The 13743-nt window shown below is 46.8% G+C and overlaps 1 long non-coding RNA gene across 1 annotated transcript in view; it reads left to right on the forward strand.

Moving 5' to 3' along the window:
* LOC109446805 (uncharacterized) overlaps window positions 1-13743 on the forward strand; it is a 156308-nt gene that overhangs the window by 45622 nt on the left and 96943 nt on the right. The window contains exon 5 of the long non-coding RNA XR_012491639.2: window positions 10591-10778. This is a non-coding gene — a long non-coding RNA (uncharacterized LOC109446805). The remainder of the gene's footprint in view (window positions 1-10590; window positions 10779-13743) is intronic.

Here is a 13743-nt window from a genome sequence, read left to right on the forward strand (position 1 = left end):
CAAGGACAGGGAATGGGCAGCCCCTGAACCAGGAGACAGGCCAGCAAAGGGCGAGCCCGGGGAAGAGCCCAGCAGGTACATAAGCCTCACGTTTGCTCAGAGTTGACCTCCTATTTGCAGCCAAGTACATTTATGTGTAACGCGGATTACTGTGGTCACACCAATGTATAGTCAACCCCTGGGATGGGATTCAAACGCGGCCTTTGAAGACACTCTGCGTTTCTTTCATACGCAGCGTGTGATCTCTTCTTGAGATTTGGCCGCTCATTTTCTGTTATTCTATTCCTCTGTCCCACCCTCTTACAGGGAATGTCTGCAAACCTCAGGTGTGTCTCAGCTCACCGCCAGCTGCGGTTTGATGTCTCTCCTATTTTTTTTTTGCTTTAGGAGGAGTTAGGGATCGTGGACCAGGGCTGCATTGGGGGGTTGAAGGGTGAGGAGGCTGGTGCTCTTTGTAACTAGAAAAGCATTTCAAGGTGAGGCTAGAGTTCCTGGCGGGGTCCTACTTGTCCTTTGAGCAATACCAGCTTTTAAAAAAATTTTTAATTGATATATAAGTCACGTGCCATACAATTTACCATTTAAAGAATACAATTTGGTGATTTTTAATATATTCAAAAGGTGTTGTGCATCCATGGCCACTATCTCATTCCAGAACATTTTCACCCCACCTAGAAGAAACCCTGACCCATAGCAGTCACCGTCCATTATGCCTGCTCCGCAACCTCTGGCAACCACTCATCTACTTGCTCTCTCTCTGTGTTTTCCAGTTCCAGATATTTCATATAAATGGAATCATACAGTATGTGGATTTTTGTATCTGACTTCTTTCACTTACCATGTTTTCAAGGTTCATCCACGTTACAGCATGTATTAGTACTTCATTCCTTTTATGGCTGAGTGCTAATCCCACTGTGTAGATATAGAATACTTTATCTATTCGTCAGTTGATGGACACATGGGTTGTTTCCACCTTTTGGTTATTATGAGTAAGGCTTCCATGAACATTTGTGTACAACTTCTTATGTGTGCATATGTTTTCAGTTCTCCTGAGTGTGTACTTAGTGGAACCGCTGGGTCATATAAGTATGTTTACTTTTTTAAGGAGCTGCCAGACTGTTTTCCAAGGAAGCTACACAATTTTATAGTCCAGCTAACAATGTACAAGTGGTCTAGTGTCTCTAGGTCCTCATCAATACTTCTAAGCGTTTGTTTTATTTTAGCCATGGTAGTGAGTGTGAGGTGGTGTCTCATTGTGGTTTTGATTTGCATTTCCCTGGTGACGGATGTCACTGAGCATCTTTTCCCATGCTTATTGACCACTTATGTATCTTCTTTGGAAAATATTTTTGAAAATACTGTACATGCTCCTAGAGAGATTTGGCTTTTGTTGCTAGCTCTCTCTAGATTTTTTCTTTTGCCGCTGCTCTGCCCCTTAAAAATATCAGGGGAAAATCCTAGAGTATTCTTCCTATCTGCCCTTTGATCGTACTTTTACTTGGAGAGCACTGCATAACAGAAGCAGCAGACCTGGGGTGCGAGCAGAGCGAGGAAAGGGGGCAATGGTCTCATTTGTGTAATTTGAAAAAACTCCTAAGAGAGAGTGAAAAACTCCCAATCTTAGTGCCTGTCTCACTCTTTGGGTCCTATTGTCGAACAATTCCTCCTTTGATAACTATAACAGAGTGAGGGAAATATAGGTCCTTGAAATCATGTTTCTTTGTCTTAGAAGGAGAGAACAATAAAAAATAAAAGGGTCCATAAAATAGCTGATGAGACATTCATGGACAGGACTGGTCCAGGCACCTCTTCCTCTGTCCTCATTCCTTCTTCCCTAACTCTTCCTCCTGCTCTGGCCCTGAAAGTCTTCCAAGTGGCTCTCAGGTATCCTCCTGGAAAGAACATTAAATAAACTCTGTCCTGTTGAGCTATAGGAACTCCATTGTGTCCTCAGGGCAATGTGAGTTATGAACAAGGCTCAGTTACTATCTGTGTGCTAAGCCCCATGCTAGGTGCTAGGGCCAGGTTACAGGAATGATACATTAGTTTCTTTTTCCATCATCTGTTCAACAAACATCTTTGAGCACCTACTATGTGCCAGACTCAGTGCTTCCCTGAAGGGCACCAACTTGGCCAAAAATAACTCGGACCCCAGGTCAGCGTTTGCTGCATCCTGGGGGGATGCTCCCCATATGAAGTGGAGCCCCAGAAGAGAAGAGGCAGGTGGAGTGCTGAGTGATGTCTCGTTGAGGTGTGGCGTCATGAGGCATGGCCAGGGGTTCGGCTCCCACCGTTGGCCAAAGAAGCCTGATATTCCAAACTCAGAGAGGAAGGAGTCTCATTGCGATGACGTGCATGTGGAAACAATGCTTTTGAGCTTTTGCACATTTTCCTGAACTTCTCCTCTGATACCTTATAGGAGGCTCTCTTATTCCATGTGCTGATATTATTTATGGAAGCAAGAAGTAAACTTAATCCGTCATCAACCGCCAGGAGGGCATTAGCACTTTAAATATAATCTTATTGAGCGCCCTGCACCTTTTCAATTGCCATGTCCTTTTTAGTCAGTGTCAATTAGTTCTCCATTGCTGGTTTTAGTTTTCTACTTGATAAGCAAAGGTTTTGAATCCATCTTGATTAAAGCGGTGAGGCCCCAACTCCATCCTGCCAGCTTCCTTTGAAGTTCATGTAAACTCTATATTCAGATCAGCTGCCCAGGGCACAGAGAAAGATGAGCTATGAGCTGTGACAACATGAGGGCACCAGGCCAGATGCTTCAATGCAGTCAGCTCCTTCTGGGAATGGAATCACTAGAGTTTCATCTCTCTGGAATGGTTTAGGTGTGGCTGAGGGGGGAAAACACACGAATCAAAAAAATGAAAAGATGATGTCTCAGGTCTCTTCCAGGCGCTAATTTTCCAAATTAGACTAGGATCTGTTAAAGCTGGTGGCAGCCTTGCCAATGCTCCAGGTTGTCCAGAAATCTGGATTCTTCCAAGATGTCCCATTTGGTAAGTTGGATGCTTGGTTTGTTATGCAAAGGAAATCAAGAAAGGAAAGCATGGAAAATTGTTAAACATATACCGTGGTATTTTCCTCATATTTGTGCAACAAACACTATGTCTTCTTTCCTCTTACAAGTATGCCTTTTCTCTTAAGTCTCTTGTTTTTTCCTTCTCTCTCTCTCCCTCTCTCCCGCTCTCCCTCTCTCCCTCTCTCCCTCTCTCCCTCTCTCCCTCTCTCTCTCTCACCAGTATCTTCCCTCCTTTGCCTCTTTTTCTTCCAGTTTTTCCTCTTTACACATAGGTATTTCAGGTAGAAGTCATGGCTCTGATACTAATACATTTTAAATAAGCCACTTTACCTCTTTGGTTCTTCATCTGTAAAATACTGGTATGATGACCCTTAAATTCCCTTCTGATGCTAAAATTCCACAATTCTTTGAAATACGTGCCTGTTTTGTTCAGATAACCCAACTTTCTTCTCAACCCCCCTTTGAAATTTATGGAAATTGACCATATCATAGCTGACAAGCCAAGTGATAACTCAATCCCCTTTGCTTTCTCTTTGGGGACCCCTTTGCCCTGCATCAATATTAGAACGTCAGACACACTCTCTGACACTGCCATGCCCCCACCCATCATCCCAGAAGCCTCAGAATAATGGTGAGATGCCTCTGCAGCAGCAGCTTCAGACATTTCAGAGGCATCAGAAGCTCAGGATCCGGGAAAAAGGAGGGGGACGTCAGAAATCACAGCTTTTAAAAAGGAGTACTTTTTTGTATGATGTTGAACTCCCAAAGATTATTCTATATGTAGCTCAGATTGCGTGCCCTGCTTTCTATGCCACGTATTTTTAAGTTCTTTCCCAGATAGGCTATCTAAGAGAGCCCCCTCTCCCAAAAGGAATGATTTTTTCATTTTCCATATGGTACATGCTAGCAATCCTGGCATTTGACCACGTTTATACAAACATGCAGAGATACCTATAAATTATTGGACTCACCCCAGTTTGAGTTTCCAGCTATGTACTACAATCATTACAGCTGTTCTTACTTTAGCCCCAGAAGGTATTTTGGTCCATTTATATGGTTGATTACTCATTTATACCATAGACTACATTTATTACGTTGTTTGGGGGTGGGGAACATAATAGATATTCACTGGAGACACCAAGAATCTATATGTAAGCCAACAGTTCTTCCAACCGGTGGAGGTCCCCTAACTTGGGTTCTCCCACCCCAAAGAACAGCTGACCATCAGTCACCCAGGGCCACCCCACACTTTGAGATAACCTAGGGAGAACCTGGGTTTCTCCCCCAGAGTATTGAGATTTGAAGAGAGCGAGATGCCAGGAGAGCTAACAGCCTCACTTTTAAAAATCTGGGCCCTGTCCAGCAGATCTGGGACTCGTCGGTGGGGAGGGGACCACGGGTCTTAATAATAGCATTGTAGCAGTCTTGGCAGTAAAGACTAAACTGAGCTTTCTCACTCAACTCCCTCCTCCCGTAGCCCCCTATTCATCCTCGTCCCCACCCCGGTCTCGGTGCGTAGCCCAGGCTGAGCTCACATCCCCTCAGGTCCCCCTAGGACTGGAAATCTTGGGCTGTAGCCTGGTGCCAGCGTCCGGGCCAACCTGCAGGGGGCGCACTAAAGCAACGGCGTCCGTCGCGGCTCTGTCACTGAAGTACTCCGAGAAGTTATGCCACTATGATTTGTCATTAACCCTGCAGTTTATTCATATAGAATCTTAAGTTTTAGGCACTTCTGCCCCTCAAATTATGTTTTTACTTTTTCATTTGTGCCTCAAAATCACCAAGCGAGGTAGCCTGTGTAGGGAGGGGAAATGATCTCACCAACTTTTACTGGGAATCGGTGGCAGAGGCTGGAAAGTCAAGCATCTTGATTCCTAGACCTGTGCTTTTTCTTCAAAAGTTCTTTACAGTGAGGATAATAATAAACAGAAAATACTTCTGCTATTCCTTTTATTTTCATTTTCCTCTTTAAAACGTTGACATATTTTATTTATGTCAGTTCTCCTGAGATCAGTTTTCATGAAACTCTAGTACTTTACTGGCTGTCCTCCATGCTCAAACAATGTTGGGTAGGCTCTCCAGTCTTGTTCTGATTTATTCAGCAGATGGAGAGTTATTATCAATATTTCTTCAGAGTTCGAGGGGGTATTTTTGGATGATAAAGTTAGTTTCCATTTATCATTTTATCCCCAGTGCTGGCTTTGGGGGCTCTGATTTTTGCTGTGTAAATGTGAGCCATGAGATTGCATTCAGTTGAGTCTGTTTTTAAAGTCAGAAGAATAGAGACCAGAATGCAGAAATATATGGTAGCCTTTGGCAACTTGGTGGATATTTTTACTTAAGGGGAAATCCAGCCTTGACTCCGATCTTTATTTGTACCTCTTCAGAGCTGGAAGAGGTCATTGCAAACACTTAGTAATTCTGGGTTAGGCCTCTTGTTCTCGCTGATGCAGAAAATGAGACTCAGGAAAGTCAGGGGACCTGTCTGAGGTCACACAGCTACTTGGTGGCAGTGCTGGCGGTAGACGGCAGGCCATTAGTTCTGGGTTTGAGACTAGACCGCAGGGCCTATGGGAAAAGAGGGCGGCTCCATCTGGAGAGTCCCTGAGCTGGATTCAGCTCGGCTTAACACACACTCCCTGAGGCCACCACAGGGAAACCAGCAAGGGCCTGTGTGGCACCCGCACGGCTCCATGGGGCTGACGCAGCAAGTCCAGCGCCATCCTTTCCTCAGTTCAGTTCTGAGGGGCCCCGGGGGTCAGGCCTCCTGGGATGTTGCCATGTCTGCATTGAAAAACCCCCTCTGAAACCTCACATCTTTTACTTGGATGGATGGGGCTCAGGCTTTTTCTTTATTTCCTGTGGTAACAAAAAGCAAGGCCAAGGAGAGGCTTTCCTAGGAAACCACAGGAAGATTAAAAGGCTGTGGAGAAGGAATGCGTTTTGGATGTGGAAGTCGGAGCGTTCTTGGGCCCAGAGAAGAGCCTTCTCGTTATATTGCTGGTGACCCTGCCACAGCTGGGGCTTGGCAGTGGGAAAGACGGGAGGCAGGAGTGCCCCATGTGTGGGTTTGTGCCGCCCTGACCGCAGGCGTGTGCTCCGGACACCACCCCGCCGGGACTGGGCGCTCGGAGAGGGCCAGGAATCCTCTCCGGCCACCTTCTCCCTCTCTAGGAGGCATGAGGGCGGTGGGGGAGGAGCCAAAACTGCTAAGAATAGCCACGGTCTCTGGGACTTACTCTTTCCAAGGAATCAATGGAATTAGAAACGAGATATTAGCTCTAATCAGTCACACATGTTGGGTTCTTAGCCCCTCGGAAAAGAATTTCTGACTGCGGCTCCTCCCCCAGTGGGAAAATGCATCTACACCTGTGGACCTGGCAGGGCCCCTTTTCTGTCCTCTGGAGGGTCCAGGACAAAAGTACCCCTTAGTATGTGCTGTCAGTCTGTCATCTGGTCTGATCTGAAGTGGCCAGACTTCTGACTAAGCATCCCCTATGTGGCTTTTCAACAAGTGCAGAAGAATGTCAAGGCACACAGAGACCCAGACGGAGCCAAGAAGTGGGGTCTGGAGGAGAATTCCACACCCCTCCCTTCATCGTATTTGCTTATGTTTTTGAGAGGTGGGGGCTGTTTGGAGAATGAGACACATCGTGAGAGGGTGGGGTTTTTTATGTTTTATTTGATTTTTTATTTTATAATAATTTAAACCTCTGAATAACTTGGCAGGAATAGTCCAGCGAACCCCTGTGTGCCCTTCCTGTAGATGTACACGTGGTCAGCAGGTTTTCATCGAGCTTGTCAGTTTCTGGGTACGGCCCCCTGACCACCTCTACCAGAAGCCCCCCCAGACCTCTGCACTCAGGACCTCAGGGCAGCCGGGGGTGCTACATTCTGCACCGTTCCCCAGGCAGTGTTGATGTTTTCGTACGTGGGAAGTGCCCTCTTGTGAGCCCCACACCAAGTCAGGTGTCTATTAATTTGCCCCTTAGTTCTTTGTGTGACCCACTCCACCAGCTCTGAGGAGTGGTCCGAATGTTGTGCTAATTGGTGTCTTGTCAGTAGGCTCTGCGTTACACCTTCAAAAAAATAAACAAGGAGAATCAACCCCTTTTCCGTTTCCAACATAGCACTCTTCTGCTTGGTTCCTATGCACGGCCCTTAGTCACAGACCTGCAATGAAAATAAAATCTCATGCTAAGGTTCTTGCCAACTTTTTAATAGCTTAACTTACGATTCACGTTGAAAGTTGGTTTTATAGCCCTGGGCCTGTGCTTAACTGGAAATGTCCTCTGTGAATTATTTGTGTATGGGTGATGGGTGTGAATACACACGCACACGAAACGCTAGTAGAACTTTTAAATGTTAACATTTCCGTATTCCAGAGGGAGCACAGAACAAAGTTAATTTTCTGGAGAGTTTCGAAGTCCGAGATGTAGTCTACAGTTGTTTATATTTTGGGGCCTGCATTATGTCATTTAAAACAAAAGCAGTTATGGAAACAGGAGTGGGTGGAATGGGAAAGTGCGGGGCTGGGTGTTCAGGGAACGAACAGCAGATTAGGTGTTGGCACATTAAAATCATCATCAGGCAGCAGAGTCGTGGCCGCGTACGACACTGCAGCCCCTCCCCAAATGCACCTTCAGGTCAGTAAGCGTTGCTCAGAGAGACTTGTGTTCTCCCAACACGGCGCAGAACGCGGGCTGGATGTTCGCTGAATGCCCCCATGAGTGCCATGCCTCGGCTTCTTCTCAAGGTGCCACTGGCACAATTTCGGGGCTCAGAGAAGGCCGGAAGACCTGTCATCCTGCCCCGGGGCCCCCACGTTGGTCTCTCCTGTGGCTACCACCGCTGGCAGCCACCATGTTGTACAACCTTAGAAACCACTTTGACTCACATGGACTAGAGTGTGAATGGAGACCCCGGAATTGGGCACCCGGCAGCTCTGACTGCCCTGGTTACCTGCTGGGAGGCCTGTTGTGGCTGCTACGGGCACAGCCTCCCAGGCAGAGCCGACTGGATTCGTGGGGCTCACGTCAGCACTCCTGGTGCTCACTCGCTCACAAGTGCTGCTCCTCTCCAGTTTGGGGCTGCTGTCCCAGGGAATCCTAGGGCCCATTTGCCTTTAGGGAATTCCCCCTTTCCCCCCTCCTCCCCAACACCTTGTATTCTCAGCTTTCCTGACCCTTTTCTCTCAGTGTCATAAATGCCAAGAGGATCTGGGACCCTTGGAGTTGAAGACATTCCCTTTATCGAGGTTCTAATGAAAGGCCTTAGAGTTATGGCTCTCGGAGCAACGCAGGATAAATATGATATTTGGGGCACACACTTTTTCAATTATGGGCAGCTCAAACCCGGTATTGCTCCTCATCCATCTCAATCTGAAGGCTGGTGGGGAGGCCGCTCCTAACATCTTTGCACACTTAATCTCAAACCCCACTCATGCAGCTTCTAAATTTTTTAAGATTAATCAAATCTAAGTCTTGCAAAGTGCACACTCTGATTTATATAGGTTTTGGCAAACAGGCGCACCGAATAAAAACTGTCTTAGTTGGAAATGACAGCGACAAGGGAATAAGGGCCGGAGAGTGGTGCCAGGGCGCCCTGTTTAGATGAGCCAGTGGCAGCTCCTGGACCTCTCGATTAAGGAACTCTGAACTTGGTGTTGTATTAAGGCGGGAGCCGCTTGGTAACATGGCTAGGGTTCGTATGGTCTCTAATCCTTAGATTTATTTTTGAACTCTGGTTCCCATGAAGGAAAACTCTAGAAAATTCAGTCTCAGACATAACGGCCCCAAGCTTGTGTTACAGGGGCTGGAGACGAAGGCTGGGAAGTTGGAATCAGCCCTGGCTCAGGAGCTTATCTAGAAAGAAGACCAACTGCCCAGTGACCATGGCCCAAGTGGACCAGTGATTTCGGGCTTGATTGAAACCATTGCTATGCAAGCAGGTCCAATATGATGAATCAACATGGCAGCAATCAGTATAGGATAGTAACACGTGTATAGTTAGGCCTGGCATGAGTTCGTGGTTTGGGGTTACTATTCCATTATAAGGGTTTCCCTGCTGTGAGTTAACCTTATCTCGGCCTTAACCTTGAGCAAACTTAGACTTGTCCCCTAAGAGCACTGGAACTTGAAGCCATTTGGCTGGCAGTGCCCTGTTCCCCTACCACGGGAAGGGAATTGACGGAGTCTGGCTGGCTGGCTAAGTGGACAAAGTGTCAGCCCACGAGGGAAGGGTTCAGTAGGAAACTGAGGCAGAAACTCAATCGCACGAATTGGGTTGTCTGATGGGAGAGAGGAATAGTGATGGCTTGTCAGGCGCAATACCAAGCACACCAGGTACCGTGCAGATATACGTGTTTAGGTTCCAGACCTCAGATAAGGGTCTGAGCCCCTAGAAAAGCACTGGTCTTCATCAGACTGGCTGCAGAACTGGTTGGGGGCATTGTCAGAGGAGCAGTACCTTCTATGAAAACAGAGGAGGGTTTAAAATTAGCATCTCGGAAATTGTTATTTAAAATCAACGTCTGGGTTTGTGTGATTCTGGTATGCATTGTTTCGCGTTTTCTCTTAAAGTCTTTTGTAATAGAAGACGAGATTCTCTCACCCCATCATACTCACTGAAAAATGTTCCTAAACAGACAGAGAAATACCAGAGGAAAATCGTGCACCTCTGTGCACAGAGGACAGTGAGAATTCAGAGCACAGTTTCGCCCGGCATGCCAGGTGTCTGGCCTGCCTGTGCAGAGTTCATTCCTCTCTGAGAAATAAGATTAACATACAGGAAATTGCAGGGACCCATATAAGCCAGATGGTGAATGCCATAGGGATTCAGAGAAATGAGTGATAAATGAGGTTCACGGTCGCAGGGAAAGGCATAAAGGACCCAAGGACAGTTGGATACAATTGGCAGGGAAAGAATGACAGTGACGACAATGAGAGAGGCGCAGTGTGCTCACGGGCGGGTGAGACGGTCTCCAGCAGGGGGGGCACAGAGTAGGGAGAGAGAGAAAGGGGGGATGTTTTAACTTTTAATCTTTCGTTGTATCCAGTCCAAAAGACTCACTGGAGGTTTAGAAACATCTCCGACCACTTCTGAGGCTTCAGATTCACTCAAGGGCAAAGCTGAGTCCAAAGGATTTCATTCAGTGGCCAGGTGTGGTCATGAAATCTAGGTCCGTTAATCCAGGTGGCTTAGACCTAGAATTTGGTTGAGGTGGACCAACGTTTTGCATTTATCCCCTGCAGTTTCCGTGTTGCGCTCTCTCTGTCACCAGTAGCAGCAGCAGCAATAATACTGATAATACACCCGCTCTGACTTCATGTGCCCCGCACCGGTTTTAAACTCATGCAGTGCATCAGTTCATTTAATCCTCACGTCAACCTGATGACGTAGGTACAAGGATCACGCCTCTGTTCTCAATGAGGAAACCAGGGCATTGCACAGCTTCTCCTAAGTTACCAATAGGGTGACCCCAATGTGCTATAATGGCACAGCTCACAGGTGCTTTGTTGGGTTTTGCTTTTCATTCTTATTACACTTGTTCTTAGGGGCCTTGAACCATCTTGAAGGAAATATTTGAAACTGGTGCCTGGCCAAGCATCGCTTCCTTCCTGGCATGTGGGGGGTTCTGGATGGTGAGCTACCGAGCGGCTGACCTTCCTGCCCTGGACTTCGCATTGGGCAAATTAGAATCGGCTCCACATCCGGTGCTGCCTACCTGGGCACACGCCACAAGGTAAGGCGTCACAGTACATCTGCTCTTGGACGGGAAGCCTTGAAACTTCAATTACCTTCCGTTGCGGTACTTGACAGTTCTCTTCGTGTGATTATATCAGATCTGCAAAGCATTTCAATTGCTTGAATTCATTGTGTATTGACCATAAGCAAAGCATGGCAGGTGCTGTCAGGGACATGGTGATGAATAAGAAAACGACTCTGGGGTAGGCAGATAATGGTAACAAAGCCAAGGACACCACCGAGTGACAGGGCTGGGCTGGAGCCTGGTCTCCGCTACCTGCGTACAGGACTCACAGGCTGTATTAAGTCACTTAACTGCACTGAACTCAGTTTGCGGACTTGTACAGTAGAAAGAATATGAATTTATCTGACAGGATTGTCATGAAGATTACATATTTTGATAAGTATGGTGTAGAAATGCTGAGAAGTGCTCTCTAAATATTAATTACTATGTTTCAAATATAATCAATTCTCCAGTAGAAATTTTGTGCTTTAAGGAAGGGGAGTGGGAGTTACCTAGTGCGAGTGTCTATTAGCTTTGGGTGTAGATAATTCACTCTCCCTGTCTAGTCCGGTTCTAGTCATTTGTCACTTTCTCTTTTGGGGTGTAGAGCCATCCTCATGTAGAGAACTGATGGAAAGGTCTGGGAAGGAACGGCAGGGAGCTGGGGTGAAGAGAACGGGTGTCACTGTTGGAATGATTGGCGGTTTATTTCCGGTCGGAAAAACATACACCCATGCTCACCCACTGTGTGTCCACATCCACGGATTAATCTGGAAATGTTCTCAATAAAGCAAAGCTTTGACGTACACCTGCTGTTTGGTGGGGAAAATGAGCCACAAATATCAATCCTCATTATTCTCTTTCTTTAATTATGTCTGATCTTCCAAATATAGGATCAGACATCTACCCCCATTGAGACCTCCTCTTATAAACATTGATTGGTTCATTTTTTTTGGTTTTTTTTCATTCAATACATAGCAATGGAGAATTTGCTATGTGTCGGATCCTGGGGCTTCAGACATGGCTAAGGCACAATCTCTGATCTTACATGTAAACGGGCAATTTCAAAATGATCTGTTACGTTAGGTGCTGCCACAGGGAAAGGAAGGGTGTGTGGAGCCCAGCTTAAACAAGAGTGCAGACACAGCTTGGGGGCAAGGAAGGAAAGCCGTCTCGGAGGAAGTGCCGGCCATTGTCATGGAAGGAGGAATAAACAAGATGTTAGAAACCACTCACCCAAGAAAGGTGGCAAGATACTGGTATTTGAAAAACCCTCTTGGGAGTTTTAGACTCTTTTAGATGATCCAAATAACTGGATTATAATGTCTCTAAAATTCACATCATGCTTTATTTCAATGTATTTAAAAATTAATTTTAAGGTTACAGGGTGGGATTTTTGGTTCCACTGTTAATAATAACACACAAAAAGTGTTCTGTTTTTTTTACATAAAGTAGAAAGGGCATGCCCTGAGGAGAAAAGAGCAGTCTTTCTTGGGATTAGCAGAAAAGCAGTGACAGATTACGTATTTCCTCTGAGGAAAACCTGCAGCAGACTTTCATTGTCAGGAAGAGGAATACTTTATGACCTTCATAAGGAAAAGAACAGGGCAGCATTCCTGTTCAAAGTCATGTATGGAAAAGAGGGAAAGGCTTAAGGTCAGGAGGTTAACTCATCTCTATTTTCAACTCTATTTTTTTAAAAAAACAATCTTCCTCCAAATTCTACCTATTCACCTTTTAAATGTGAGCCCATACTAATGGAAATAAGTTTTTCGTTTTGTTGCTTAAAAGCACAGTTTTTGGGAAAAGCAAGGCCTGTTGCGAAGACATTGATTGTGCTGCCTTCTCTCTGGCTCCGTAGTCCAGGCCAAAGGGGACCCACAAGGTTCAGATATGGTGGCCGCAACCCAGGCAGCCGCTTTCTCAGTCAGCTCCTGGGCGGAAAAGGAGCAGTGAATGTCGATGTGGGGACAGAGCCAGGAGTGCAGTTTCCAGGCTCTCGGCCTCACGTGGAAAGGTGCTCACTCGGGTAGTAAATGGCCATCAACTGTGATTGGATGGCCGTCAGCTGTGGCTAGTTGGCCGTCAGCTGTAACCAGTGAGCCACTGGCCACTAATATAACTGCCGTGGCTACGCTAGCAGCAAAATGGGGGCTAGCAAGAAGATGGTGGCTGAGCTAGCAAGAGCAGATTGCAGCTAGCAAGAGCAGATTGCAGTTAGCACGACAGGTTGCAGCTAGCAAGTGGGGTTGGTTGTCAGAGAGAAGTGGACGGCGGTTTGCAGATAGTGTGGCTCCTGCTTCCTCTGTCTCCAACCCAGCCGCCAGCGAGACTATAGTGGTATGACTCCCCTATCTATGGCTCCGTGGGTGTTCCTTTTTGGCCTCACCAATTCCTGCGTTCTTATGTGGGGAGCGGGACCAGAGACCCCGCCTGACACCCTGCGTGACAGTTGACCTGTCCTAATAAAGCGACAGACACCCCAACACCATCTTCCAACGCGCTGACTTCATTTCCAGTGTGAAGTTTGAGTCGATGGAACCCTTGCCAGCTGCGGAGAAATGGGAAGTGCACTGAAGTTGGAGGCCGAGGCCTGGGTTGCCGTGTCACCACCACTTACTTGTTGTGTGGTCTTGGGCAAACCATTTAACTTCTCTGAGCTCAGCTTTTTCATTGGTAGAGTAGTGGTCACGGGAGAGAGGTCCTTGGATGGCCTTTGTAGGCGTGTGGTGTTGAATCTTCTAGAGTGGCACTGGGTAGAATGAGTAAACCCCCGTGTTTGACCGCGACTAGCATGGTGCCTGGAGCAAAGTGGACTCTCCGAGATGACACTCTCCTGTCTTCATTCCGTCCCTGGTGCTGAGCACTGAGGCTCCAGTAAGTCAGGTCCTGTCAACCAGGAATAACGTGCTCAACAACGTCTGTTGCTCTGGCTGGCCCAGCCACTCTATTTCTGGGG

The sequence above is a fragment of the Rhinolophus sinicus genome, chromosome 7 (genome assembly GCF_057876585.1).
Source record: "Rhinolophus sinicus isolate RSI-liver-muscle chromosome 7, RSI-T2T, whole genome shotgun sequence".
Lineage (NCBI taxonomy): Eukaryota > Metazoa > Chordata > Mammalia > Chiroptera > Rhinolophidae > Rhinolophus > Rhinolophus sinicus.